Genomic DNA, 27,923 nt, shown 5'->3' on the forward strand with positions numbered 1-27,923 from the left:
TATATAGCTGCTAAAATGATACCAAGGGGGTTGAGAGTCCGTGTAATCCCCACCTTCCCAGTGGAAGACGCCCAATTTATCTCTAACTGGGAGGAGATCTGTAGTACATGCTCATTTGCATTAATTAAATTACTGATCGATCTCAACTCTAGTAACATATGTGAACTGGATAAAATAATTGATTCTACACAAAATGAGCTCCGTATTGGTTGTCCCATTGAAAAGATTAATTCATTTGATCTGAATTTGGAAAAAACTCTTGACTCAGTGGTCAAAAGAATTCATGAATCCCAAATCACTAAATTCAATCGTGATCAGAGGGATTATCAACAACACACTGTATATTTATGGAGGAAACCGAAAATCACTGAACAACGCCTCAAAAATACACCATCAGTGACCTCAATCTCATCTCTAAGTGAACAGTCTGATACTTCTGTGTATTCGATCACTACAAGATCTGGCACTACTGGTAATAGAGCACGAGGCTATCATCCATATAAAAGACGGACTCCCCGTTCACCTGACCAACTAGGGAGAGATAATAAGGTGATTAACCTTAGTGACCATGTTCTCTCTCTATCTGACCTCTCCCTTTTGAGTAGGGGTTTGTCTTTTTCCCCGGTGGTGGGTATGGACACTTTTTCGGTGATTAAAGACCTTCACCTGTTTGCCCGGTCTGTATTATTTAAACGTAATTTCTTTGATGATAACCTCCATCACCTTTTTCCCACAGAGGAGGAGCAAGATACATTGAGGATTCTTGAGGAGCTCTCCAGTGAAAATGTTGCGGAGGGAGGTAAGGGGCGGACACCGGGACTGTGCAGCTGCCTTACACAAGATCTCCAGGGTGATGTATTCACTGGTTATTTTTCTGCCCTATTAATGCCTTGTTCCGTCATGTTACATTATACTGCGGTACTACTCTACGGCTGTGGGGTATTTTGGAGATGGGCCTTTGAGCCATTGGTTATTTAATCCTGCCGGTAATTATTGACCCTAGCATATATATGGCGATATTTAACATCTATTTGCTTTGGGTTAGCAGCTGCCCTCTCCGGGTGTCCATATCTGTTACGTGTTTTTAGTTATTATTTGGGTGACTATGTTGTCACCATTGCCTCCTGATATTTGCACTTTAATAAAGCAATTTTATATAAAGACATAAAGTTATCTCTTTGAAGTGTTCACACTAGGCAGACAGGTTAGTTACCTATTCGATCTGAGATTACCTTGACGTTTGGTGAATGGGCTCACAACATTTGGCCAAATTTTGTGCTAAAAATCTCATGTGTTTTTTCAGAAATTTCACAAGCCATTATGCTGTTCACATTTCATGTATTGCACATTACCTTGCTTTAGCACAATAAACTTGAGTGCAGCCATTATCTATTCACTTTGAAGGTGGCTGAGCTATTTAAGTCCTCTGCAGCCTGTGGGCCAGTGTCAGCTATAGTTCATGCTGCACGGTTTGAGCACCTGACCTGTATACTTGTACTAGTGTTCCTTTTGCCTCGGACTGACTGTACCCGTTTATGACTTGTTCTGACCTCTGGCTTGTACCCCGACTTTGTCTTACGTCTCACGTTTTGGTTACCACATTCCCGGTAGGCTCTGACTTCTTGTTTGTCCCTGACTATTCCTCTGACTCCCCCTGTGTACTGTGCTGATCTCTCTGTGTATGCCTTTGGCTTGTCTGACTTCTCTTTCATTACCTGTGACACCTGTGTTGTTGTTCAGTGTTGCTACGCTGTGTGTACAACCTCTTTTCTTTAACCAGCACCCCCTGGTGGAGGTTGCACTATACTGCACTGCAGCAGCACATTACAGAGCACATCTGGAATTACATTTGTCATTAATTACACAGGTAGCTGCCAGCAGTGGATTTTGATGATTTGGCTGCCAAAATACAACCAGCATAACAGAACAGTCCTCAGACAACCACTAATGACAGCATTCATAGCATGACAAGGTATGTAATTGCCTGTATTTCTGCTAGTGGAATTCATACTTAACGGGAATTTGTCACCTCATGGAACATTTTTAACCTATTAATATGGGCATACAGGTGATAGAAAGGTAAAAATTAGTCATACTTGTATGCCTCATATCAGCAGTATTCTTGTGGAAAAATCCTCTTTAATTGTTATGGTAATGAGTTCTTCTAAGCTCTGGGGTGTGTGGTGTCTGGAAGAAAACTCTGCCTCCAGTCTTCATTATCATACCAGACCCTTCTCTTTAGCGTCACAGCGCCCTGTGATGTGTAGTGGTGGTCCCAGCAATCTTGCGCCTGCGCCCTGCAATAGATTACACATCACTTCTATGGACAATGGCTTCTTTGTTCTTCTGCGCAGGTGTCGGTGAGTCACTGCTACTTCCGCTCCAGTGATGTTCGGCGTGCCTGGTAATAAGGTGCTAACCCTGCTTTGTTCCTCCCTGCATAGTTAGGTACCATAGAGTTTGTGATGCCTCTGTCACCCAGCTTGCTATCCCAATTTAAGAATGTACACATACATGCATGCATACATTCTTAAATTGAGACAGTAAGCTGGGTGACAGGGACATCTCAAACTATAGAAGTCATAAAAGTGATGTGTAATCATGCTATTGCAGGGCACAGGTTTGAGATTCTGGGGCCATCACTAGGGTTGAGCGACTTTCATTTTTTTAAGATCGAGTCGGGTTTTGCGAAACCCGACTTTGTCCAAAGTCGAGTCGAGTGAAGTCGGCCGATTATCGCGAAAAGTCGGGGATCGACCGAAACATGAAACCCAATGCAAGTCAATGGGGAAGCATAGTCGGCAGTGAGTGGAGGCCAGGAAAACACCTACAGTGCCCATTTTAATGCCAAAAACATCCATTCTTGTTTCTGAAGCTTGTCAATCTTAATTAACGTTCTAATAATAGTTGGGCATTGGAAATTGGGGGTCATTTGGCAAAAGTTGTGGGGGGTAGGGCTGGTTCAAGGTTTTAGTGGGCCCAGGAAACGTGGACTACGTCACGGCGGTGGAGCAGTGAGAGGTAAGTATTTCAACTTTGCAAGTGCTGTGATCCTGAGCAAGCAGGGAGGCCCACTCGTTCGCATTGGCACTGGCACAGGGCCCCTCAAAGTACGGCGGTGTGTTTGCACGGTGGGGGCGCCTCCCACCGGCAGCGACACTTTTGCGTACTCTGAGGGGCCCTGTGCCTGTGACGTCGCCAACGAGTATGCCCCCTACCTGTTGAAGAAACCTGCACTTTCATCTGCACCTTCCTCTTTGTCCCTGTGTAAGGTGGTATACCACCTTACACAGGGACAGAGGAAGGTGCAGATGAAAGTGCAGGTTTCTTCAACAGGTAGGGGGCATACTCGTATGCGGGAAGGGGAACCTGATTTTCAGCAGGGTCAGATTGTGGCTGTGTAGCGTGCAAGGGGAATGTAGTGGTCTGGGTCAAAGTACCACAAGACTCATCTAGCACCGGCTGGGCAATGGGCAGGATGAGGACGAAACACTGATATAGGCCCAAATAATAAAGTGGGTAAAATGCAATTCAAAATTGGTAACAGGACTAGCCAGGTGGCATTGCTTAGTTCAGTGGAGTAGAAAACCCAGGAGCGGCAGACACCGTTAGTAGGGCCGAACCACACTAGTAGGCCCTATGCAGTCTAATATTACAAATGAAGGCCGAAAGCCTGAAGATTAAAGGTCAGGAAAATAACACAGGACAACACCAAGGTGCGGCACACACCGTTACTAGGCCCAACCAAAGTAGTAGGCCAACTGCAGTTTAATTATTTAAAATGTAAGCCGAAAGCCTGAACATTGAAGGTCGGGACAACAAAACAGGAGAAAACCCAGTAGCGTCAGACACCGTTTTAAGGGCCCAACCACACATTTTAAAAACAACTACTTAACGAGAGCCTTAAGATTGAAGCTCAGCTTTATACAGTGGAGGACAACACCATGGAGCGGCACACACCGTTAGTAGGCCCCAACCACCAATTTTTAAAAACAAATACTTAATGAGAGCCTGAAGGTTGAAGCTCAGACAAGGAAACCTGTAGGAGAACACCCAGGAGGAGGAGAACACCCAGGAGGAGGAGAACACCCAGGAGCGTCAGACACCGTTAGTAGGCCCCAACCACCAATTTTTAAAAACAACTACTTAATGAGAGCCTGAAGGTTGAAGCTCAGCTTTATACAGTGGAGGGAGGGGCACACACCGTTAGTAGGGCACAACCAAAGTTGAAGGCCAAATGCAGTTTAATATCTGCTACTATAGGCCGAAAGCCTAAAGACTGAAGCTCAGCTTTATACAGTGGAGGACAACACCAGGGAGCGGCACACACCGTTAGTAGGCCCCAACCGCCAATTTTTAAAAACAAATACTTAATGAGAGCCTGAAGGTTGAAGCTCAGCTTTATACAGTGGAGGACAACACCAGGGAGCGGCACACACCATTAGTAGGCCCCAACCACCAATTTTTAAAAACAAATACTTAATGAGAGCCTGAAGGTTGAAGCTCAGACAAGGAAACCAGGAGGAGAACACCAAGGAGGAGGAAAACACCAAGGAGCGGCAGACACCGTTACTAGGCCCCAACCCAGGTAGAAGGGCAACTGCAGTGTTACATTTAAAAATACTTTATGAGAGCCTGAAGGTTGAAGCTCAGACAAGGAAACCTGGAGGAGAACACCAAGGAGGAGGAGAACACCAGGGAGCGGCAGACACCGTTACTAGGCCCCAACCCAGGTAGCAGGGCAACTGCAGTGTTACATTTAAAAATACTTTATGAGAGCCTGAAGGTTGAAGCTCAGACAAGGAAACCAGGAGGAGAACACCAAGGAGGAGGAGAACACCCAGGAGGAGGAGAACACCCAGGAGCGGCAGACATCAACAGTAGGCCCCAACCAAACTAGTAGCCCAAATGCAGTTTCTAATTTTTTTAAAAAGCCCGAAAACCTGAATTGAGGACAATTTGAATTGGGGACTGCAGACAGAGTTAGTAGGCTGTCCCCTGTGGACCATGCATCCACCACATTAACCCATTGCAGCGTAATGGACACGTAACCTTTCGTGGCCATGCCTACAGGTCGATGAGTCTGTTGTCAGGTGCACCTTTGTACTCACAGATTGCCAGAGTGCATGGACAATGCGGTCTTTTACATGCTGGTGGAGGGTTGGGATGGCTTTTCTCGCAAAAAAAGTGTCAACTGGGTAGCTCGTAGCGTGGTACAGCGTAGTCCATCATGGCTTTATTAATATTAAATAAAATAAAAAAATAGGCTCTGTAACAACTCTGCTGGCATCACGGCATGGCCTCGCATTTCTCACACTATCTTACCCACTGCTCCAGGCCATGATGTGGTTTCTGTTTCTTGCCAGCTCCATGTTCTGTGTCTCTGCTTTCTGCATGCTTCATAGTTCTGTGTATAGAGGGGCGGCGCCTGAACTCTCTGGTTCTTATAGGAATCAGGTGCATCTGTCCAATCTGTTCCTGACCAATTGCCAGGAGACCTCCAGTATTTAGTTCAGCTCCACCCAGTGGTCTGGGCCTGTGCAATGTGTTAGCTCAGTTAGTGTCTTGCTTCTGAGTTTGCCTGGCCTTTCTCTGAGTTACTCCCTCTCCGGAGGATTCTCTGTGTTATTTCCTTGGTCTTGTTGTCCGCCCACCAGGAGGCAGTATATCCTGGTCCCAGTGTCTTTGTCCTTGTGTCTTGTTCCATTGCCTTGTCTGTACTTAGTCTTACCTCGGTCTCCTAGTCTTTGGCTTCCTTCCCTGTTGTCTTTCCTTGTATTCTCAGTCTGCTTTCACTCCGCACTCTTGCAGCTCTGCCTGCTCTGAAACTTTGTTACTTTACCTCTGCTCCTCACTTCTGCGTTTCTGCTCCTTTCTACTCAGTTTATCTTCTGCTGTTGCAGTTATCCCTTGCTGCAGCTTCTCTCCACATTCTTTGTGGCTCTGCTCAGCTTTGCTGCAGAGACCCCTCCCGCAGCTCCTCTCCGCTCCTTGCGGTTCTACCTGGCTCCGCTCCTTGCGGTTCTACCTGGCTCCGCTCCTTGCGGTTCTACCTGGCTCCGCTCCTTGCGGTTCTACCTGGCTCCGCTCCTTGCGGTTCTACCTGGCTCCGCTCCTTGCGGTTCTACCTGGCTCCGCTCTTTGCGGTTCTACTTCTCCTGCACTTGGCTCCGCCGCCAGCTCTTGGCTCCGCCTCCTGCCTGTCTGCACTTGGCTCCGCCTCCAGCTCTTGGCTCCGCCTCCTGCGGTTTTGCACTTGGCTCCGCCTCCAGCTCTTGGCTCCGCCTCCTGCGGTTTTGCATTTGGCTCCGCCTCCTGCTTTGGCTCCGCCTCCTGCATTTCTGTTCTTGGCTCTAGCTCCTGTGCTTTCGCTCTGCATCCGCTCTTGCGGTCTTTATCTACTTATTCCTAGGTCCTCGTGTCTGAACAGGTTCTTACCCGTTCTACATACCTGCCTGCAGACCGGTCCCTACCGGTTCTTCCAGTGTACCAGTCTTGTCCACCAGTCCTGCCAGAGAGCCAGCCGTGCCCGCCTGCCTACCAGAGAGCCAGCCGTGCCCGCCTGCCTGACAGTGTTCCTGTTGTACCCGTCTGCCTGCCTATTTGCCAGCCGTGCCCGCTAGCTTGTCTATGTTCCGTTCCCCGGTGGGATCAGCAGCCACAACCAGACTCCACCCTGGAGTGGTACCTGGTAGCTTCCTATTGCACAAGTCTGACCTCACCATCAGAGGCTCCAGTGAACACCTAGGAAGCTACTTAGTTACGCCCCTTCCAGGGAGGTTTGGTCTGTGGTCCAGTGGGGCCACTCCCCCGCACGCCCGCGCCAACCAGTCTGGGCGCGAGCATGACAGTCTCTATGCACTTTAAAATAGGTTCCAGGGGTACACGGGCAGCATTGGTGTGGTCAGCGGAGGACGATTGCAAGGAGGGACCGCAGACAGGCTTACTAGGCCTAAAATAAATAAAAATAGGCTCAAGGCAGTTTTAAATATGTTACATGGGTACACAGGCAGCATTGGTGTGGTCAGTGGAGGAGGATTGCAAGGAGGGACCGCAGACAGGCTTACTAGGCCTAAAATAAATAAAAATAGGCTCAAGGCACTTAGAGTTATCTCGCAGGGGTACACAGGCAGCATTGGTGTGGTCAGCGGAGAACGATTGCAAGGAAGGACCGCAGACAGACTTAGTAGGCCTAAAATAAATAAAAATAGGCTCAAGGCACTTAGAGTTATCTCTCAGGGGTACACAGGCAGCATTGGTGTGGTCAGCGGAGGACGATTGCAAGGAGGGACCACAGACAGGCTTACTAGGCCTTAAATAAATAAAAATAGGCTCAAGGCAGTTTTAAATAGGTTACATGGGTACACAGGCAGCATTGGTGTGGTCAGTGGAGGAGGATTGCAAGGAGGGACCGCAGACAGGCTTACTAGGCCTAAAATAAATAAAAATAGGCTCAAGGCACTTGGAGTTATCTCGCAGGGGTACACAGGCAGCATTGGTGTGGTCAGCGGAGGACGATTGCAAGGAGTGTCTGACACAGTTAGTATTCCCAAAAAATAAATAGATGTTAATGTCTCGCAAAACAACAAAACAAAAAGAAAAAGTGTGGCATACTTAGGTACAGGGGTGGGCACCTCTACTGAGTTTCAGACATATTGATTTGGCAATACGTATTTACTAGTGTCAATATAGGACACTGACCCTGACTATTTTAACTAGCATCATACATGTCAACAAATTGGTATTGTCAGTGCCAGGCATTGAAGGATGTCAGCGCATAGACTAAACATTGTTGGAGCTGTGAGAGATAATTTTGCACGTGGTAGAGCACAGTTTGAGCTGGGGGGGGGGCGAACTCTCTTGTGGCCGGCGGTACAGGCCCAGGGCCCCTCATGTTACAACGGTGTGTCTGACGTTGGTTGCGCGCCACCACCGCCAGAGACACTTTATTGTACTATGAGGGACCCAGTGGCAGTGCCGTTGACCAAAAGCGGGCACACCCACCTCTTCAGACAAACGGCACTCTAACGGGTGCTTGCGCCAAGTGGCGAGACCACGGCTCCGTGGGGGTAGTTTTCCCATTTAGGGAGGTGTAAACATGTCGTATGCTGGACAAACAGCTGCTGCAAATTAAGAGATTGGAACACTCAGTAAGACCAGTCCACAAGCAAGACCTTTTTATAGGAAAGCTAGGTGTCAGCCGGGAAAGGTGGGGCAAAATAATTTGAAATCCAGGAGTGGTTCATTTTAATGAAGGTTAGATCATCAACATTTTGGGTAGCCAGACGAGTCCTTTTTTCGGTTAATATTGAACCAGCAGCACTGAATACTCTTTCTGATAGCACACTAGCTGCTGGGCAAGCAAGCTCCTGCAATGCATATTCTGCCAATTCAGGCCAGGTGTCTAATTTGGATGCCCAGTAATCAAATGGGAATGACGGTTGAGGGAGAACATCGATAAGGGATGAAAAATAGTTAGTAACCATACTGGACAAATGTTGTCTCCTGTCACTTTGAATAGATGCTGCAGTACCTGTCCTGTCTGCGGTCATTGCGAAATCACTCCACAACCTGGTCAGAAAACCCCTCTGTCCAACGCCACTTCTGATTTGTGCACCTCTAACACCTCTGCCCTGTAGCCCCCTGCAGCTCGTGTGAGAACCATCACCGGCGCTGTGTGCTGGGAATGCCTGAATCAAACGGTCTACAAGAGTTGCTTGTTTGGTTGCTAATATTTGTACGAGGTTCTCATGTGGCATAATATTTTGCAATTTGCCTTTATAGCGAGGATCAAGGAGGCAGGCCAACCAGTAATCATCATCGTTCATCATTTTAAGAATGTGTGGGTCCCTTTTGAGGATACGTAAGGCATAATCCGCCATGTGGGCCAAAGTTCCAGTAGTCAAATCTGCGGTTGTGCTGGTTTGAGGGGCAGTTACAGGCAAATCTACGTCACTTGTCTCCCTCAAAAAACCTGAACCCGGCCTTGCCACACCAGCAATTTCCATTGAACCCGGAGAAGCTTCCTCATTTAAAAAATACTCATCCCCATCATCCTCCTCGTCCTCCTCCTCTTCGCCCGCTACCTCATCCTGTAGACTGCCCTGACCAGACAATGGCTGACTGTCATCAAGGCTTTCCTCTTCCTCGGCTGCAGACGCCTGCTCCTTTATGTGCATCAAACTTTGCATCAGCAGATGCATTAGGGGGATGCTCATGCTTATTATGGCGTTGTCTGCACTAACCAGCCATGTGCATTCCTCAAAACACTGAAGGACTTGACAGAGGTCTTGGAGCTTCGACCACTGCACAGCAGACAACTCCATGTCTGCCATCCAACTGCCTGCCCGTGTATGTGTATCCTCCCACAAATGCATAACAGCACGCCTCTGTTCGCACAGTCTCTGAAGCATGTGCATTGTTGAGTTCCACCTTGTTGCAACATCGATGATTAAGCGATGCTGGGGAAGGTTCAAAGACCGCTGATAGTTCTGCATACGGCTCGAGTGTACGGGCGAACGGCGGATAAGAGAGCAAAGTCTGCGCACTCTGAGGAGCAGGTCGGGTAACCCCGGATAACTTTTCAGGAAGCACTGCACCACCAGGTTTAAGGTGTGAGCCAGCCAAGGAATGTGTTTCAGTTGGGAAAGGGAGATGGCAGCCATGAAATTCCTTCCGTTATCACTCACTACCTTGCCTGCCTCAAGATGTACAGTGCCCAGCCATGACTGGGTTTCTTTCTGCAAGAATTCGGACAGAACTTCCGCGGTGTGTCTGTTGTGCGCCCAAACACTTCATTGCCAATACAGCCTGCTGACGCTTGCCACTAGCTGTCCCATAATGGCACACCTGGTGTGCAACAGTGGCAGCTGCGGATGGAGTGGATGTGCGACTGCGGTCTGTGGACGAGCTCTCGCTTCTGCAGGAGGACGAGGAGGAGGAGGAGGGGGGCAAACACCTACAGCCAACTGTTTCCTAGACCGTGGGCTAGGCAGAACTGTCCCAATATTGCTGTCCCCTGTGGACCCTGCATCCACCACATTCACCCAGTGTGCCGTGATGGACACGTAACGTCCCTGGCCATGCCTACTGGTCCATGCATCTGTTTTCAGGTGCACCTTTGTAGTCACAGATTGCCTGAGTGCATGGACGATGCGCTCTTTAACATGGTGGTAGAGGGCTGGGATGGCTTTTCTCGAAAAGAAGTGTCGACTGGGTAGCTCGTAGCGTGGTACAGCGTAGTCCATCAGCGCTTTGAAAGCTTCGCTTTCAACTAACCGGTAGGGCATCATCTCTAATGAGATTAGTCTAGCAATGTGGGCGTTCAAACCCTGTGTACGCGGATGCGAGGATGAGTACTTCCTTTTCCTAACGAGAGTCTCATGAAGGGTGAGCTGGACTGGAGAGCTGCATACGGTGGAACTAGCGGGGGTGCCGGTGGACATGGGTGACTGAGAGAGGGTTGGAGATGGTATTCTTGCTGGTGCCCTACATGCAGTGTTTCCTACTACTAACCTGGTGATTCCCTGACTGCTTTGGCCTGGCGACGAAAGCTGCACAGATACTGCAGGTGGTGCGGGAAATGGTGGGCTTACAGGGAGGGAAGGGATGTAGCGTTGCTGACTAGCTTCATTGGCCGAGGGTGCTGCAACCTTTAGGGACGTTTGGTAGTTAGTCCAGGCTTGCAAATGCATGGTGGTTAAATGTCTATGCATGCAACTTGTATTTAGACTTTTAAGATTCTGACCTCTGCTTAAGGTAGTTGAACATTTTTGACAGATGACTTTGCGTTGATCATTTGGATGTTGTTTAAAAAAATGCCAGACTGCACTCTTTCTACTATCGGATACCTTTTCAGGCATTGCAGACTGAGCTTCTTTAACCGGATGGCCACGCTGTCCTCCAACTGGTTTTGGTTTTGCCAAGCGTTTTTGGCCAGATACGGGCACGGCAGATGGAACCTGTTGTGATGTTGATGCCTGCTGCGGCTCCTCCTCCTCCGCTTCAGAACTACTGCCGCCTGCACCCTGTTCCCCCAGTGGCTGCCAATCGGGGTCAACAACTGGGTCATCTATGACCTCCTCTTCTATGTCGTACGCAACTTCGTCTGTGTCACCGTGTAAGCCGGTGGTATAGCGTTCGTGACGGGGCACCATAGTCTCCGCTGGGTTTGATTCTGGCTCAGTACACTGCGAGGGCAATGTTCTGGTCTGAGTCAAAGGAACAGCATAGTAATCTGGCTGTGGCTGTGCATCTGTGCACTCCATGTCCGATTCAACTTCTAATGGGCATGGCCTGTTAACTGTTTCACTGTCTAACCCAGGAACGGTATGTGTAAAGAGCTCCATGGAGTAACCCATTGTGTCGCCTGACGCATCCTTCTCTCTTGTTCTGGGTGAAGAAGACAAGGAAGCGACTTGTCCCTGACCGTGGACATCCACTAACAACGCGCTGCTTTTACATTTAGCACTTTCAGAAGAGGAGGCAAAAGAGCTAGAGGCTGAGTCAGCAAGGAAAGCCAAAACTTGTTCTTGCTGCTCCGGCTTTAAAAGCGGTTTTCCTACTCCCAGAAAAGGGAGCGTTCGAGGCCTTGTGTAGCCAGACGACGAACCTGGCTCAACAACTCGAGACTTAGGTGCTGTACTGCTTTTACCACGACCACCTGATGCTCCACCACCACTACCATCATTACCAGCTGACAATGACCGCCCACGGCCATGACCTCTTCCACCAGACTCCCTCGTTGTTTGCAAAATGTAACCAAAGTAATGGTATTTGTTACTGTAAAACAACTTATAAGGTGAACTCAAACTTCTGTAGGATTTATATATACCTTTTATAGGTGCCTGACACTGAAAGGAAAACCAGGCCCAATGTTACACACTAGGTTTTCTGTGCCCCAATAATTTGAGACAGATGGCACACACAGGACCGGCACTCAAGCAGAAATGCCAATCTTAATCTCCCACTATTTTTTTTTTTTCAGGGAGAATTTAAAAAAAAATTAACAGTATGACACACTAGGTTTTCTGTACACCAATAATTTGAGACAGATGGCACACACAGGACCGGCAATCAAGCAGAAATGCCAATCTTTATCTCCCACTATTTTTTTTTTTTTTCAGGGAGAATTAAAAAAAAAAAAAAAAAACTGGCCCAGTATTACACACTAGGTTTTCTGTGGCACACAATGAGAGACAGATGCCACACACAGCACTGGCACAGAGGCAGACTTGCCAATCTTTATCTCCCACTATTTATTTTTTTTTTCAGGGAGAATTAAAAAAAAAAAAAAATGGCCCAGTATTACACACTAGGTTTTCTGTGGCACACAATGAGAGACAGATGCCACACACAGCATTGGCACAGAGGCAGACTTGCCAATCTTTATCTCCCACTATTTTTTTTTTTTTTCAGGGAGAATTAAAAAAAAAAAAAAATGGCCCAGTATTACATACTAGGTTTTCTGTGGCACACAATGAGAGACAGATGCCACACACAGCACTGGCACAGAGGCAGACTTGCCAATCTTTATCTCCCACTATTTATTTTTTTTTTTTCAGGGAGAATTAAAAAAAAAAAAAAAATGGCCCAGTATTACACACTAGGTTTTCTGTGGCACACAATGAGAGACAGATGCCACACACAGCACTGGCACAGAGGCAGACTTGTCAATCTTTATCTCCCTGCAGTAATCTCAGAAAAGTATGGCAGGCAGCTATAAAAAGGACAGCTGCACACAAAAGTGTGGACAAACAAACAAGATAGCTGTGCAGAAAGGAAGGAACAACAGGATTTGTGCTTTGAAAAAAGCAGTTGGTTTGCACAGCGGCGTACACACACAGCAACGCAGCTATCAGGGAGCCTTCTAGGGCAGCCCAATGAGCTACAGCGCTGAGGAAAAAAAAATGTAGCTTCCACTGTCCCTGCAAACAAAAGGTGGTGTTGGACAGTGGAAATCGCTACAGCACAAGCGGTTTGGGGGTGAATGTAACCTGCCTAACACTATCCCTGCTTCTGACGAAGCGGCAGCAACCTCTCCCTACGCTCAGATCAGCAGCAGTAAGATGGCGGTCGGCGGGAACGCCCCTTTATAGCCCCTGTGACGCCGCAGAAAGCAAGCCAATCACTGCAATGCCCTTCTCTAAGATGGTGGGGACTGAGATCTATGTCATCACGCTGCCCACACTCTGCGTCAACCTTCATTGGCTGAGAAATGGCGCTTTTAGCGTCATTGAAACGCGACTTTGCCGCGAAAGTCGCGTACCGCATGGCCGACCCCACACAGGGATCGGGTCGGGTTTCATGAAACCCGACTTTGCCAAAAGTCGGCGACTTATGAAAATGACCGATCCGTTTCGCTCAACCCTAGCCATCACTATACGTCACAGGGCACTGTGATGCTGATGGTAGGGGGCTGGTAAAATAATGAAGACCGGAGGCAGAGTTTTCTTCCAGGCACTGCACGCCACAGAGCTTTGAAGAACTCATTACCATAAAAGGATAAAAGGATTTCTCCACAAGAATACTGTTTGACGATATTAATAGGATAAAAACAAACCAGGTGAAAGATTCCCTTTAATATTGAATAAATCAAGATGTTTTAAAAATTAAGTTTTCCTTTTTCATCATATGCAAATCATTAACATTCCCATCAATCCTGTGATTTCCATAACTCCACGACTTTTCATTCTTGATGTTGCAATTTCAATGTAGAGGTATGGATAAACTATAGTATACAATATAGTATACAAGTAAACCTGAGCAAATATAATGACATAATACTCTATGCAATCATACAGTATATATATGCTGCTCAAAAAAATAAATTGAACACTAAAATATCACATCCTAGAAATCACTGAATGAAATATTCGAGTCGCAAATCTTTATTTATTTCATAATGGAATGCGCTGAAAACAATAAAACATAAAAATGATCAATGTAAATCAAAACTAATATCCCATGGATGTCTGGATTTGGAATGATACTCAAAATCAAAGTGGAAAACCAAATTACAGGCTGATTCAACTTCAGTGGAAATGTCTCAATACAAGGAAATGATGCTCGGTAGTGTGTGTGGCCTCCATGTGCATGTATGACCTCCCTACAATGCCTGGGCATGCTCCTGATGAGCCGGCAAAACCTTCATTATGCAGTAACTGCTGACACACTTCAGCCACATGAGGCCTAGCATTGTCAAGCATCAGAAGGAACCCAGGGCCCATTGCACCTACATATGGTCTCACAATGGGTCTGATTTATCCCAGACAGAATAATGCGATCAGCAGTCCCAAATCGGAAACACTGCAAATGACATTTCTTGTTCCCATAAACATAAAATCTTTAGCAGAACCTTTTGATATCGACAGCTTCAAACAACGTTAGTTTAATGTGTATGGGGTCCCTAGGTCTACTCTTGCATTACTATCAACCTTCTTTCAAAGGGAAACCTTCTGAGACTTAAATTCACTTATGAACCTTTACTTCAAAATTCCCTTGGTTTGTGTGTGATAAATGCAAAACATTAATATGCTAGTTGTCATATTACTGGTCAGCTTTAAATTAGTTGGCAATACCATTTATTCTGCTACAGTTTTACTGGCAAAATAAAAAACTATTCTCTTTTCCCCCTCAATCTAAAGGAAAGCCAGCTAATAGTGAAGCACGTAATAAGAACATTAAAGAGGAGGGAAAGAAGACTGGAAGAAAAAACAGTACATGAGTATATTTTGCGCCTATTTTAGCAGGTGATATGAATTGTAGAGTGATTTGTGAAGGGCCATTAACTAGAATTGGTGCTTAATGATAGTTGCCATTGTGGATAGACAGACGGTGATTCTTCAAACAGCCAAAGACCTCCCTCAGCTACACCTGAGGCCGTTAGCTACCATCCTTCAGCCATTATTATGTCACAATAGTCCTGTCCAGAGTATGCAATTACTATAATGATGACCCTCAGTGGCTACAGGAGTAGGTATAGTTACATTTTGTATGCCTAAAAGTTACTCAATATTCCTTATAATTATCCATATCTTCCATTTATGGGGAAATATAGTATATCTACTGGCATATAATATAAAGAGGGAAATCAAATATGAAGATCTTCCATGATTCAGTGCTGATTCTACTCATCAGGCATTATCTGCACCTTGTTTTGGGACTACGTCAGCGGGAATGATTCACCAGGCATATGACATTGTAGGTCTCAATAGGTGTGTATACATCTGTCGTTGACCTGTATGTAAAAAAATACTTTTTTATCAGTTGTTTTAACTCTGTTAATAACCAGTTTCCATTTTTGTGCTTTTGTTTTATCCTCCCCTTCTCCCCAGAGTCATAACTCTTTTATTTTACTGTCCAAATAGACATATGAGGGCTTGTGTTTTGCAAGTTGTACTTTGAATGACTCTATTCATTTTACCATATATAGTATTGGAAAATAAAAAAATTTCCAAGCGGGGAGAAAAAAACACAATTCAATTGTTTTATGGAAATTGTTTTTACAGTGTCCATTTTGTTGTAAAAAAGATCTTGAAATGTGATTCTACTCATTCGTACATTTATGGCGATACCAAACCTGTACAATTTTTTTATTATTTTAATGGTGAAAAAATAATGTTTTTGGATTGTTTCGCCATTTTCCAAGTCCCATAACATTTTTATTTTTTGGTCGATAGAGCTATGTAATGACTTGATTTTTTGTGAGGCAAATTGGCTTTTTTATTAATACCATTTTTTTAAAGATGTATTGCTTTGATTACTCCTTACAATTTTTTTGTGGAATTGCAGTGACCAAAAAACATACTTTTGGCATTCTTGAATATCTTCAGTTTGCAGTATTTACTGATTGGTACATTATTTTTATATTTTGATAGTTCGGACTTGCTTGTACAAGGCATTACAAAATATGTGTACTTTTATTTTTTTTAATAACTTTATTTTTAATGGGGGGAAAGGAGGGTGATTTGAACCTTTATGTCTTTTTGTGTTTTTGTTTCTTATTTTTAAAAACTTTTTTTTACTTTTCATTGTTCTTAATATTCCCCTTTGGGGATTTGAAGCTGTGATACTCCGATCACTTGTGCTTTATACAGCGATGCCACAGAATCATTGGATGCCCAACCACAGGCAGGGTTTCAAAGGTGCTCCATAATAACAAGCACGGAAGTCTTGAACAGACCCACGGCTATCATATTATCCCATCGGCAACCAGCGATCAAGTCACAGGAGCGCCGATGAGTGTACGTTAAATGTCTCTGTCAGAGATTGATAGCAGCATTTAACAAATTAAGAATCGCACCTCTGCTCCACCTGTGATTGTTACAGGCAGGTCCTAGCTGTAGCACACAGCTATGACCTGCTGGGTTGTGAGCCTGGCCCATACACGCGCTTCCGACTTGCGTAGTACATGTGCGGCAAATGTTGTGAAGGGGTTAAGAAAGGTAGTAGAACTTGCTTTTTTATATAGTTGACGCTGGAACAATAAAATTGACAAACACAGATAATGAAGAATGGATTTACAGGTGCATCTCACCAAATTAGAATATCATCAATTTCAGTTCTTCAATACAAAAAGTGAAAATCATATATTATATCGAGTCATTACAAACAGAGTAATCTATTTCAAATGTTTATTTTTGTTTATGTTGATGATTATGGCTTACAGCCAATGAAAACCACAAGTTATTATCCAAGTAAATTAGAATAATTAGCAAAAAACACCTGCAAAGGCTCCTTAAGTGTTTAAAAAGGTCCCTTAGTCTGTTTCAGGAGGCTCCACAATCATGGGGAAGACTGCTGACTTGACAGATGTCCAGAACACAATCATTGACACACTCCACAAGGAGGGTAAGCCACAAAAGATCATTGCTAAAGAAGCTGGCTGTTCGCAGAGTGCTGATTTCAAGCATATTATTGGAAAGTTGAGTGGAAGAAAAAACTGTGGTAGAAAAAAGTGCAAAAGCAACCACGATAACCGCAGCCTTGAAAGGATTGTTAAGAAAAGGCCATTCAAAAATTTTGAGGAGATTCACAAGGAGTGGACCTTGGCTGGAGTCATTGCTTCAAGAGCAACCATACACAGAGGTATCCAGGACATGGGCTACAAGTGTCGCATTCCTTGTGTCAAGCCACTCATGACCAATAGACAATGCCAGAAGTGTCTTACCTGGGCCAAGGAGAAAAAGAACTGGACTCTTACTCACTGGTCCAAGATGTTGTTTTCAGATGAAAGTAAATTTTGCATTTCCTTTGGAAATCAAGGTCCCAGAGTCTGGAGGAAGAGTGGAGAGGCACACAATCCAAGCTGCTTGAGGTCGAGTGTGAAGTTTCCACAATCAATGATGACTTGAGGAGCCATGTCATCTGCAGGTGTAGGTCCACTGTGTTTTATCAAGACCAAAGTCAGCGCAGCTGTTTACCAGGAAATTTTAGAGCACTTCGTGCTTCCCTCTGCCGACAAGTTTTTTGGAGATGGAAATTTCATTCTCCAGCAGGACTTGGCACCTGTCCACACTGCCAAAAGTACCAATACCTGGTTTAAAAACAACAGTATCACTGTGCTTGATTGGCCAACAAACTCATCTGATCTTAACCACATAGAGAATCTATGTGGTATTGTCAAGAGGAAAATGAGAGACACCAGACCCAACAATGCAGACGAGCTGAAGACTGCTATCAAAGCAATCTGGGCTTTCATAACACCTCAGCAGTGCCACAGGCTGATTGCCTCCATGCCACGCCGCATTGATGCGGTAATTTATGCAAAAGGAGCCCCTACCAAGTATTGAGTGCATTTACTGGACATACATTTCATTAGGCCAACATTTTGGATTTTAAAATCACTTTTTCAAGCTGGTGTTATAAAGTATTCTAATTTACTGAGATAATGACTTTTGGGTTTTCATTGGCTGTAAGCCATAATCATCAATGCAGCGCCCCAGAGTCCTGGTCGTTGCAGTACTGTGGCTCCGCCACTAAGGGGAGCCATGGTGCGTCTGATGGCACTGAAGGAGTTCATCTGATCAGGTATCACTAGGCCACTCCCCACCATAGTGGGTAAACTGGGGGTCAGGCAGGAAGTTAGATCAGAAAGCTGACTGGGTTGGAACCAGGCAACACCTTGTGGCAGAGGGTGTTGTAGGGGAAGATACAGTAGGGTCTCTGTCAGGGGTTGGATCCTGACAGAGGCTTGGCAACTTGAACGAATGTAACGGGACCGTGCCTGCTCCGGGTAGCGGCGGTGCCCAAGGAAGGATTAGAGGAGAGATAGATTGTGCTGAGTGAGAAACGAGATCACGCAAAAGGAGAAATACCAGTAGGAGTCGTGCTGTAAGACCGAAGCAACATCCTACTGAGGCGCACTACCGGTGGCCGGAACGCCGAGGGAGTATCATAATATTCAGTTTCAAGCAATACTCCAAACAGCGGCAGGACAGTCAGTCTAAGGCGGGCTGTCTAACTTTAATCACCTATGCAGTCTTGGGGGGCAACTTGTGGAGAGGGGCGACTCTAGGGTCCCGGAAGAGCTCTGAGCCTACCCGTCAAACGGGTGCCGTCCCAACCAGAACAACAGGGAGGGACGGAGGATTAGCAGAACATCATCTAATCGAGTTGTGAGGGAACTTAAGAAACAGACACAACAGTTGTGGGGACTTTCTGTAAGCACAGCAGGGAAGGACCACAACACATAGCGCTAGAAGGCACCGATTTCCACCTGTGAAGAGAACTCTGGAGGTGCTATTGGACCGGCCGGACTTGCGCAGCCTGGTGAACCGTGTTCTGGACTGAGGACCCAGAGATCTTCAGTAAAGAGGTAAAGAGACTGCAACCTGGTGTCCTCGTTATTTACTGCACTGCACCACTACAGCCTCATCACCATCATCTACTCACTTCATTCACTGTGCGCCCCTCGGCAGGGTCACGGACCAGGGCCTAGCCACCGTGACAACCCCAGAGCAGAGACTCACAGGCCCGGTACCGGGTACCCCTCGGCCCTGCGGCGGTGGGGGCGCTACAACTTGGCGTCACAAACAGGATCTACTTAAGCCTGAAGAATCAGGTCATGTGTGCCTTGAAACTGAGATTTATTGTGCTAGGACTGTATTATGTTGCAAAGACTATGCTATGACATTCCCCGCCAAAACCGTCGCCATTATAGTACTATGTGGCGCGCAGGGAACATGGGGCGTGTCATCGTGGGCGTGGCTTGGAAGAGTGGCGCGAAGATGGAGCCCAGCCCTCACAGATACTACTATGTTCAGAAAATATGCCCATCAAGGAGAAGGGCCCGCCTCCTAGTGTGGGATGGTGGAGGAGAGAAAGGCCGTCCTCCGGACGGGGAGGAGCAAGAGCCTCTGGATGCCACGAGGCAGAATCCAATTGGCAGCATGGAGCGCGGAAGTCACCCCGGAGGGGGAGAGAAGACCCGTACCAGGCCCCGCCAATGGGAGCCGACGGAGTTCGTACCAGGCTGCGCTAATCAGGAGATCCTCGGGACAGAGGTGGAGGAGCTGTGCCGGCAGTTCCGGAGTCTTTGTCAGCGAGCAACCATCCCGAGTGAGGAGCCGCACCCGCACCAGGCATCGATCCCGCAGCCGACCACAGAGGAGATCGGCACCGGAGATGCGGCGGAAGCAGGTAACGGCGCCAACCCGGGCGTGGCGATTGAAGAGCCCCTGCTGGTGGATATAGACTCGCCCCCACCACGACCACCCGGACGGGTGTGTAGCCATATCGAGTGCGAGAGGCCCTGGGAAACCCTGCAGACAGCCGATAGCCCCCTGCGACCCATCAAGCAGCCCCCGCAGCTCCAGGGAGAATGGGTAACCTTCAAGTGGACCCGCGCAGCCACCACCAACCTGATGGGGTTTCCAGGGGATGCCCAGGAGGAAGGGGAGAGTATTGAGGTCATCCGCCAGAGGGAATACCGCCAGCAGCTGCGCCAGCAAGAAGAGGAGTGGGCCCGCAAGAAGGAGCTCCGGCGTCAGGCTGAGCGGGAGAAGGACCTCCAAATCAAAGCCCAGGTCAGGCAGGCTGCTGAGGAGAACTGGGGCCCGCAGCGCTATGGCGTGATCAGCACCTTCCGGCTGCAGGGAGGTTGGGGCTTCATTAAGGAGCCCGGTCTTGCCTTGGAAGTGTTTGTCAACCGGCGGGATGTAGAGGCGCACCTCATTGAGGGACACCCAGGCCGGGATCTCTACCCAGGAGACCGAGTTCGGTACACTCACCACTGGGGAGATAAGGGGTGGTATGCCCTGCACGTGTGCAGATACAAGCCAGAAGTGACAGTACCATCCTCCGATGATTCACTGAGACCAGCGGTCATTGCCCCAATCTCCCTGTGTGCCAAATGTTTACGGACCATCACTCCGAGGAGAACCGTGAGTACCCAGACCCCAATCCGGGGTGCAGACGCCCTTTATGTGGTGGCGGGAGGAGGGCGGTGCTCACGGAAGCCACCCCCAGACTTGGAAGAATAAACCTCGATACACTGAGCAATGTAAATAGTTGTTGTTTTACTGTTTTGCTGCTAAACCCGTCCAGGGTTAACTCTTAAGGGGATCCTTTTTGTTGACCCGGGATCCCTATTGTTTTGTTTTTGTTTGTTTTTTCCAAAGTTTTTGCACAAGTTTCTAGTTGAAAAGAACTGCTGAAATCATGAACAGTGCATGATACGAACTTTTTGTACATAGTTTGCACCTTATTAAAGGTGCTCCCTACTGGTTTTACTTAAAGAAGGACACTTTGTGAAGATACCACACTGGAACCTTTGCTGAGTATGGACTGGTAGCTTGAGAAGGCGTGCTACCTCATAGAGACTTGGTCCCCTCTTAAAGGGGATGTTCATTTGTTGTACTTGAATGGTGATATTGCTTTAAGACAGATAGCAATAATGTTTGATGAAAGAAAGTAATGATAATGTTTATATGAGAAAGTTTTATGTATTCAACCAGTTAATTGTGAAGAAATGTTGATGATGTTCTCTGAAAAGAAAAAGTGAAGGATAGCAGAAGGATGCAGTGGGCCTGTAGGGGTAGACGTGGTGTCCAGCATGCATGATAGTGAGAAAGATAATGAGAAGGCTTAATGTTCAATAGAAAATGTTTTTGATAATGTTGATAGATAATTAGGATAGAAGGTAAACCCTGAGTCCTCATAGGAGTCATGTAGAGATGGCTCAGTGCTCTTAAACTGAAAGTAATATTATGCTCTATACTGTGTATAGTAGTTGAAAAGGCAGTAGGCCCGGGCTGAACGGGGCGGTCCTGCATAGAAGGGAGAGGCAGTAGGTCTGGTGCCGTTAGGACAGGCGGTCCTGCAGATTTAAAGAAGGAGAATGAAAAAGTTAAATTGCCTTATAATGTGATTATAAGAAGGTCTTTAGTGGATACAGAGTGTATGTCCTTAAAGGCAATGTTAAATTATTGTTCAACAATTTTGCACTTAGTAGAATACCCGGTTGGGTAAAAGGAAAGTTAATTATAGCATGTTGCTATGATATCTAACCATGTTTGTAACGTTCAAGTGTCCTCACCTCCCATAAAGGGAAGCTCTGTTTAAATATGCTTATTGTTATTGCACTCAACAAAACTGTATGTCTTTTTGCTAACTTGTATTGTTGTTTTCTTCCCAGTCCCGGAGTACTGTGTTTAACCAGGGGGGAGTGCAGCGCCCCAGAGTCCTGGTCGTTGCAGTACTGTGGCTCCGCCACTAAGGGGAGCCATGGTGCGTCTGATGGCACTGAAGGAGTTCATCTGATCATGTATCACAGACACCAATACATTTCACAGTCGGGCCCCCGGGGGGAGCTAAGGGTTCTATTTACTAGGCCACTCCCCACCATAGTGGGTAAACTGGGGGTCAGGCAGGAAGTTAGATCAGAAAGCTGACTGGGTTGGAACCAGGCAACACCTTGTGGCAGAGGGTGTTGTAGGGGAAGATACAGTAGGGTCTCTGTCAGGGGTGGGATCCTGACAGAGGCTTGGCAACTTGAAATACCAGTAGGAGTCGTGCTGTAAGACCGAAGCAACATTCTACTGAGGCGCACTACCGGTGGCCGGAACGCCGAGGGAGTATCATAATATTCAGCTTCAAGCAATACTCCAAACAGCGGCAGGACAGTCAGTCTAAGGCGGGCTGTCTATCTTTAATCACCTATGCAGTCTTGGGGGGCAACTTGTGGAGAGGGGCGACTCTAGGGTCCCGGAAGAGCTCTGAGCCTACCCGTCAAACGGGTGCCGTCCCAACCAGAACAACAGGGAGGGACGGAGGATTAGCAGAACATCATCTAATCGAGTTGTGAGGGAACTTAAGAAACAGACACAACAGTTGTGGGGACTTTCTGTAAGCACAGCAGGGAAGGACCACAACACATAGCGCTAGAAGGCACCGATTTCCACCTGTGAAGAGAACTCTGGAGGTGCTATTGGACCGGCCGGACTTGCGCAGCCTGGTGAACCGTGTTCTGGACTGAGGACCCAGAGATCTTCAGTAAAGAGGTAAAGAGACTGCAACCTGGTGTCCTCGTTATTTACTGCACTGCACCACTACAGCCTCATCACCATCATCTACTCACTTCATTCACTGTGCGCCCCTCGGCAGGGTCACGGACCGGGGCCTAGCCACCGTGACAACCCCAGAGCAGAGACTCACAGGCCCGGTACCGGGTACCCCTCGGCCCTGCGGCGGTGGGGGCGCTACAATCAACATTGCAAGAAATAAACACTTTAAATAGATCACTCTGTTTGTAATGGTTCTATATAATATACGAGTTTCACTTTCTGTATTGAAGAACTGAAATAAATTAATTTTTTGATGGCATTCTAATTTTGTGAGAAGCACCTGTATACAGTGGGGGAAATATGTATTTGATCCCTTGCTGATTTTGTACGTTTGCCCACTGACAAAGGCATGAACAGTCTATAATTTTAAGGTTAGGTTAATTTTAGCATTGAGAGATATAATATCAAAAATAAAATCTAGAAAATCACATTGTATAAATTATATAAATTGATTTGCATTTTACAGTGAGAAATAAGTATTTGATCCCTCTCGCAAGTAAGACTTAATATTTGGTGGCAAAACCCTTGTTGGCAAGCACAGCAGTCATACTTTTTTGCAGTTGATGATGAGGTTTGCGCACATGTCGGGAGGAATTTTGTTCCACTCCTCTTTGCAGATATCTCTAAATGGTTAAGATTTTGTTGCTTGGCAACTTGGAGCTTCAACTCCCTTTATATGTTTTCTATGGGATTAAGATCTGGAGACTGGCAAGGTCCCTCAATTACCTTAATGTGCTTCTTTTTGAGCTACTCCTTTTTTGCCTTGGCTGTATGTTTTGGGTCATTGTCTTGCTGGAAGACCTAGCCACGACCCATTTCTAATGTCCTGGCGCAGGTAAGGAGGTTGTCACTTAAGATTTTACGGTACATGGCTTCATCCATTCTCCCATTGATGCGGTGAAGTAGTCCTGTGCCCTTAGCAGAGAAACACCCCCAAAACATGTTTCCACCTCTATGCTTGACAGTGTGAACGGTGTTCTTTGGGTCATAGGCAGCATTTCTCTTCCTCCAAGCATGGCGAGTTGAACTAATGTCAAAGACCTCACTTTTTGTCTCATCTGACTCTGATCACAGCACCTTCTCCCAATCAGTCACAAAATCATTCAGGTGTTCACTGGCAAACTTCCGATGGGCTTGCACATGTGCCTTCTTGAGCAGGGAGACCTTACAGGCTTTGCAGGATTTTAAACTTTTACAGCGTAATGTGTTAGCAATGGTTTCTTCGTGACTGTGGTCCCAGCTGCCTTGAGATCATTAACAAGTTCCCCCTGTGTAGTTTTAGGCTGATCTTTCACCTTCCTCATGATTAAGGATACCCCACAAGGTGAGATTTTGCCAGTCATTTTGTATTTCTTCCATTTTCTTACTATTGCACCAACAGTTGTCTCTTTCTCACCCAGCTTCTTACTTCTGGTTTTGTAGCCATTCCAGCTTTGTGCAGGTCTATGATCTCGTCCCTGACATCCTTATAAAGCTCTTTGGTCTTGCCCATGTTGTAGAGGTTAGAGTCTGACTGATTAATTGAGTCTGTGGACATAAGTCTTTTATAAAGGTAACTATGTAAGACAGCTGTCTTTAATGCAGGTAATGAGTTCATTAGGAGCATCTAACTGGTCTATAGGAGCCAGAACTCTTAATGGTTGGATGGTGATCAAATACTTATGGAGGCAGTTGAAGCTCCCAGTTGCCAAGCACCAGCCTCAAGATCTTAATGATTTATGGATGATCTGAAAGGAGGAGTGGACCAAAATTTCTCCTGACATGTGCGCAAGCCTCATCATCAACTACAAAAAAGTCTGACTGCTGTGCTTGCCAACAAGGGTTTTGCCACCAAGTATTAAGTCTTGTTTGTCAGAGGGATCAAATATTTATTTCGCACTGCAAAATGCAAATAAATTTATATAATTTATACAATATGATTTTCAGGATTTTGTTTTTGATATTCTATCTCTCAATGTTAAAATTAACCTACCCGTAAAATTATAGACTGTTCATGTCTTTGTCAGTGGGCAAACTTACAAAATCAGCAAGGTACCAAATACATATTTACCCCACGGAATCTCCTATTGATTTGTTATTCATATTTGTAAGAAAAAAAGTAACATGTATTATTAATCATCATTTAAAAATGTATTTGACTGTGTAAGAGCTAGTCTTGGGTATTTTGGAGTAGGAGTCAGAGTATGGAAATATAAAGTAGGAACCATAGGTAACAACTCCACAAAACTGATGGTGCAAAGTTTCTATGTAATATAAATACTAAATTTTTGCATTATTTGAACTTCCAATCATTTTTGGTGATAACAGTTTTGACTATTGTTTCCCAAAGCACTTGTGTCTGAGCATACTAACAGATGAATAGTTATACAGTACTAAAGGTTAGTAAAGGCTTAGATAGCTAAAACCCACACATATGCGCACTACGGTGGTCCTTAATGCAAACAAATTGGTTGCTACCAATAAAGATATGAAATCCTTTTAACATATATTGCTAAAAATTAACCATTATGATCAGCAATTGCAAATCATGTTTATTTCTCAACATAAATAGTTAGTTTTGTTGCAGGACAGTTAAATACTTGTTTGATAGCGTCACTTATTATTTGCAGTCCATGAGTGTCCTTTTTGTTCTATCTCCACATTATTCTCAATACTCCTTGACTACTAGCAGCAAAAATTGTTTCTGTTCTTCATTTTTTGTGTGCAACTTGTTATATTCTTCTATCAGTGCTACTCCTCGTTCTGCAGTATCATTAGTCACTCTCGTACCACTGACTGTTTTCTTCGAAGCCTTGTAACCTTCATCTGCAGACCATAGATCTACAGTATATCTTTGTACAGGAACGCCAATGACTAGTGTTGAGCATTCCGATACCGCAAGTATCGGGTATCGGCCGATACTAGCGGTATCGGAATTCCGATACCGGGATTCCGATACTTGCCGCGTATCGGATACCGGAATCGGAAGTTCCCAGATTCAAAATGCAGAAATTCAGCCAATGAGAATGATTTCAAGTGTGGGCACATCCTGTTCAGCATGGAGGGCATGAAACTACTGGCATGGCTGTGATTGGCTGCTGAAATGATGTCATGATGCAGTTTAAAAGTCGCTGGCGCCATTTTGCGATCACTCTGCTGTGAATTCAGTTAGTGACAGGACGCTGTTTGCTGACTGAGGGACAGTTTAGAGATAGCGATTTGCTTCTTTGTGCTTTCCAAAGGCTAATTTAGCAACCGCTGTGTTCACCTACTATTCACCTTCCTTTTGCCTTGTAGCGCTGTTTTCACAGCGATCTGCAAGGTCTCTCTGTGTGTGTGTGTGTGAGTGCAGCCCACTCTCTAGTCTGAGTGCAGCCACATAGGCCATCCATAGCTGGTTGTATTCAGTTCAGGGAGGGTGGTTCATTGCCTCATACTGTCCTTTTTTTTTTTTTTTTTGAAGTAGTGCAGGCTGCTGCACATTTTTTCCAAAAATTCCTATTAGTGTCTTTCCACCCGTCTCCAGCTAATTTGTGGAAAAACACTACATAGGATAAAGTAGAGGAGGGTTTTTGGGCCTTGCAGCGCCGTTTACGGCTGTCTGCACGGTCTCCGTGTGACTGCAGCTCGCCCTGTAATCTGTGAGCAGCTATAGCCTGGTTGTCTCCAGCTCAGGGTTTTTCACTGCGTCATACCGCCAAATCAATTTTCTTTTTTTTCAAAGTAGTGTAGTCTGCTGCTAATTTATTTTAAAAAATCCTATTAGTGTCTTTCCACCCGTCTCCAGCTAATTTGTGGAAAAACACTACATAGGATAAAGTAGAGGAGGGTTTTTGGGCCTTGCAGCGCCGTTTACGGCTGTCTGCACGGTCTCCGTGTGATTGCAGCTCTATCCGTTGTCAGTTCAGCCCCAAAAAAATAAATAAATAATAAAGTTCACCAAACACACCAGTTACACACCACTTTACATTTGTGTAGGCCACATTAGCTCATATTCAAGTCTAGTCCACACTTTAGAAAATTAGTGTGTCTTATACCTGTTAGGAGGAGTTGCTCAGGAATAAGCACACAAAGCCGTTAGTACTTTTCTGCTTATCTTTATCAGTCAACCAAGATGAAGAAGGCAGTGAGTAAGACACGTGGGCGTGGGCGTGGGCGCGGAGCAGGGAGGGGACGTGGGGATTCTGTGCCTGCTGCGGGCACCGGTGAGTCATCAGCACCCACTTTCACAAGGGAACAGTCGTTCATGCGCAGCTTTGTCGCCGAGCGCCGTACACCGCTGCTGCGTGAAGACCAAATTGAAGCCGTTGTGGGATGGATGGCAGCTAATGCATCAACTTCCATTAGTGCCACATCCTCTCAGACACAGAGCACTGGAGAGCAGCCATCTGTCTCTTCACCACCTGCAAAATTGCCCAGGCAGACAGAGATCCCAGGACAGGAGCAGTCTCTACTTCTGTTCTCTGAATCATCTCTTGGCTTGGAAACAGGGGGCCAGCCAAGCAGCATTGGAGAAATGGAAGAAGAGGCAGGGTGCAGTGATGCCCAACCGCTTTTTCTGTCTTCCTCTGAAGAGGCGGGTGGGCCAGTGGCTCCGGTCACCACCTCGCAGGCCGCATCAGCTGATGATGACACTCAGGTGCCACTTACTGGTGCGTGCTCTGCTGCTGAGACTACCCAGGAGGAGCAGTTGGGGGCAGAGGGTAGTGTAGATGATGAGGTCCTTGACCCATCTTGGCGTCAGGGACAGGAAGGTGGTGGGAGCAGCTCTGAGGAAGAGATTCCCCGTACGGCCCAAAGAGGGAGAGGGAGGGGGAAGACTGCGGATCCTGCAGCCTCCGCTTTGGCACCCGTAAGGAGCATGTCTCTTCCAAAAGTCAAAAGGGGGGCTCCCAAGACTTGCAGTGCCTGGTCCTTTTTTGACACAGTTGCAGATGACATTTGCTATGTCAGATGCAAGGTGTGTCATCAAAAAATCAAAAGAGGTCAAAAAGTCGCCAACCTCAATACCTCCAACATGTGGAAACATGTGCGCAACAGGCACCCGGCGGAGTTAGACAAACACACTGAAGAGCTAGGCCAACCAACAGCGGCAGCTACCACCTCTTCAGCTCGTGTTGCCTCTTCCTCTAGCTCACACGCAGCTGGTTCGGCTTCCTCCCAGGATCGCCGTGGAAGAACCTCTGGCCCTGTTGTCCAGAGACCCGCTGTCATTCCACCCGCAGCACCACTTTCCCAGTCATCCACACACTCCCAGCCCAGTCTACAGCCATCGGTAGTACAGGCATGGGAGAAAAGGCGGCCTTTCTCGTCAAACCACCCACGAGCACAGGCTCTGACTGCAGGCATTGCCAAACTTCTGTCACTGGAAATGCTGTC

This window comes from Ranitomeya variabilis, chromosome 3, assembly GCF_051348905.1.
Source record: "Ranitomeya variabilis isolate aRanVar5 chromosome 3, aRanVar5.hap1, whole genome shotgun sequence".
Lineage (NCBI taxonomy): Eukaryota > Metazoa > Chordata > Amphibia > Anura > Dendrobatidae > Ranitomeya > Ranitomeya variabilis.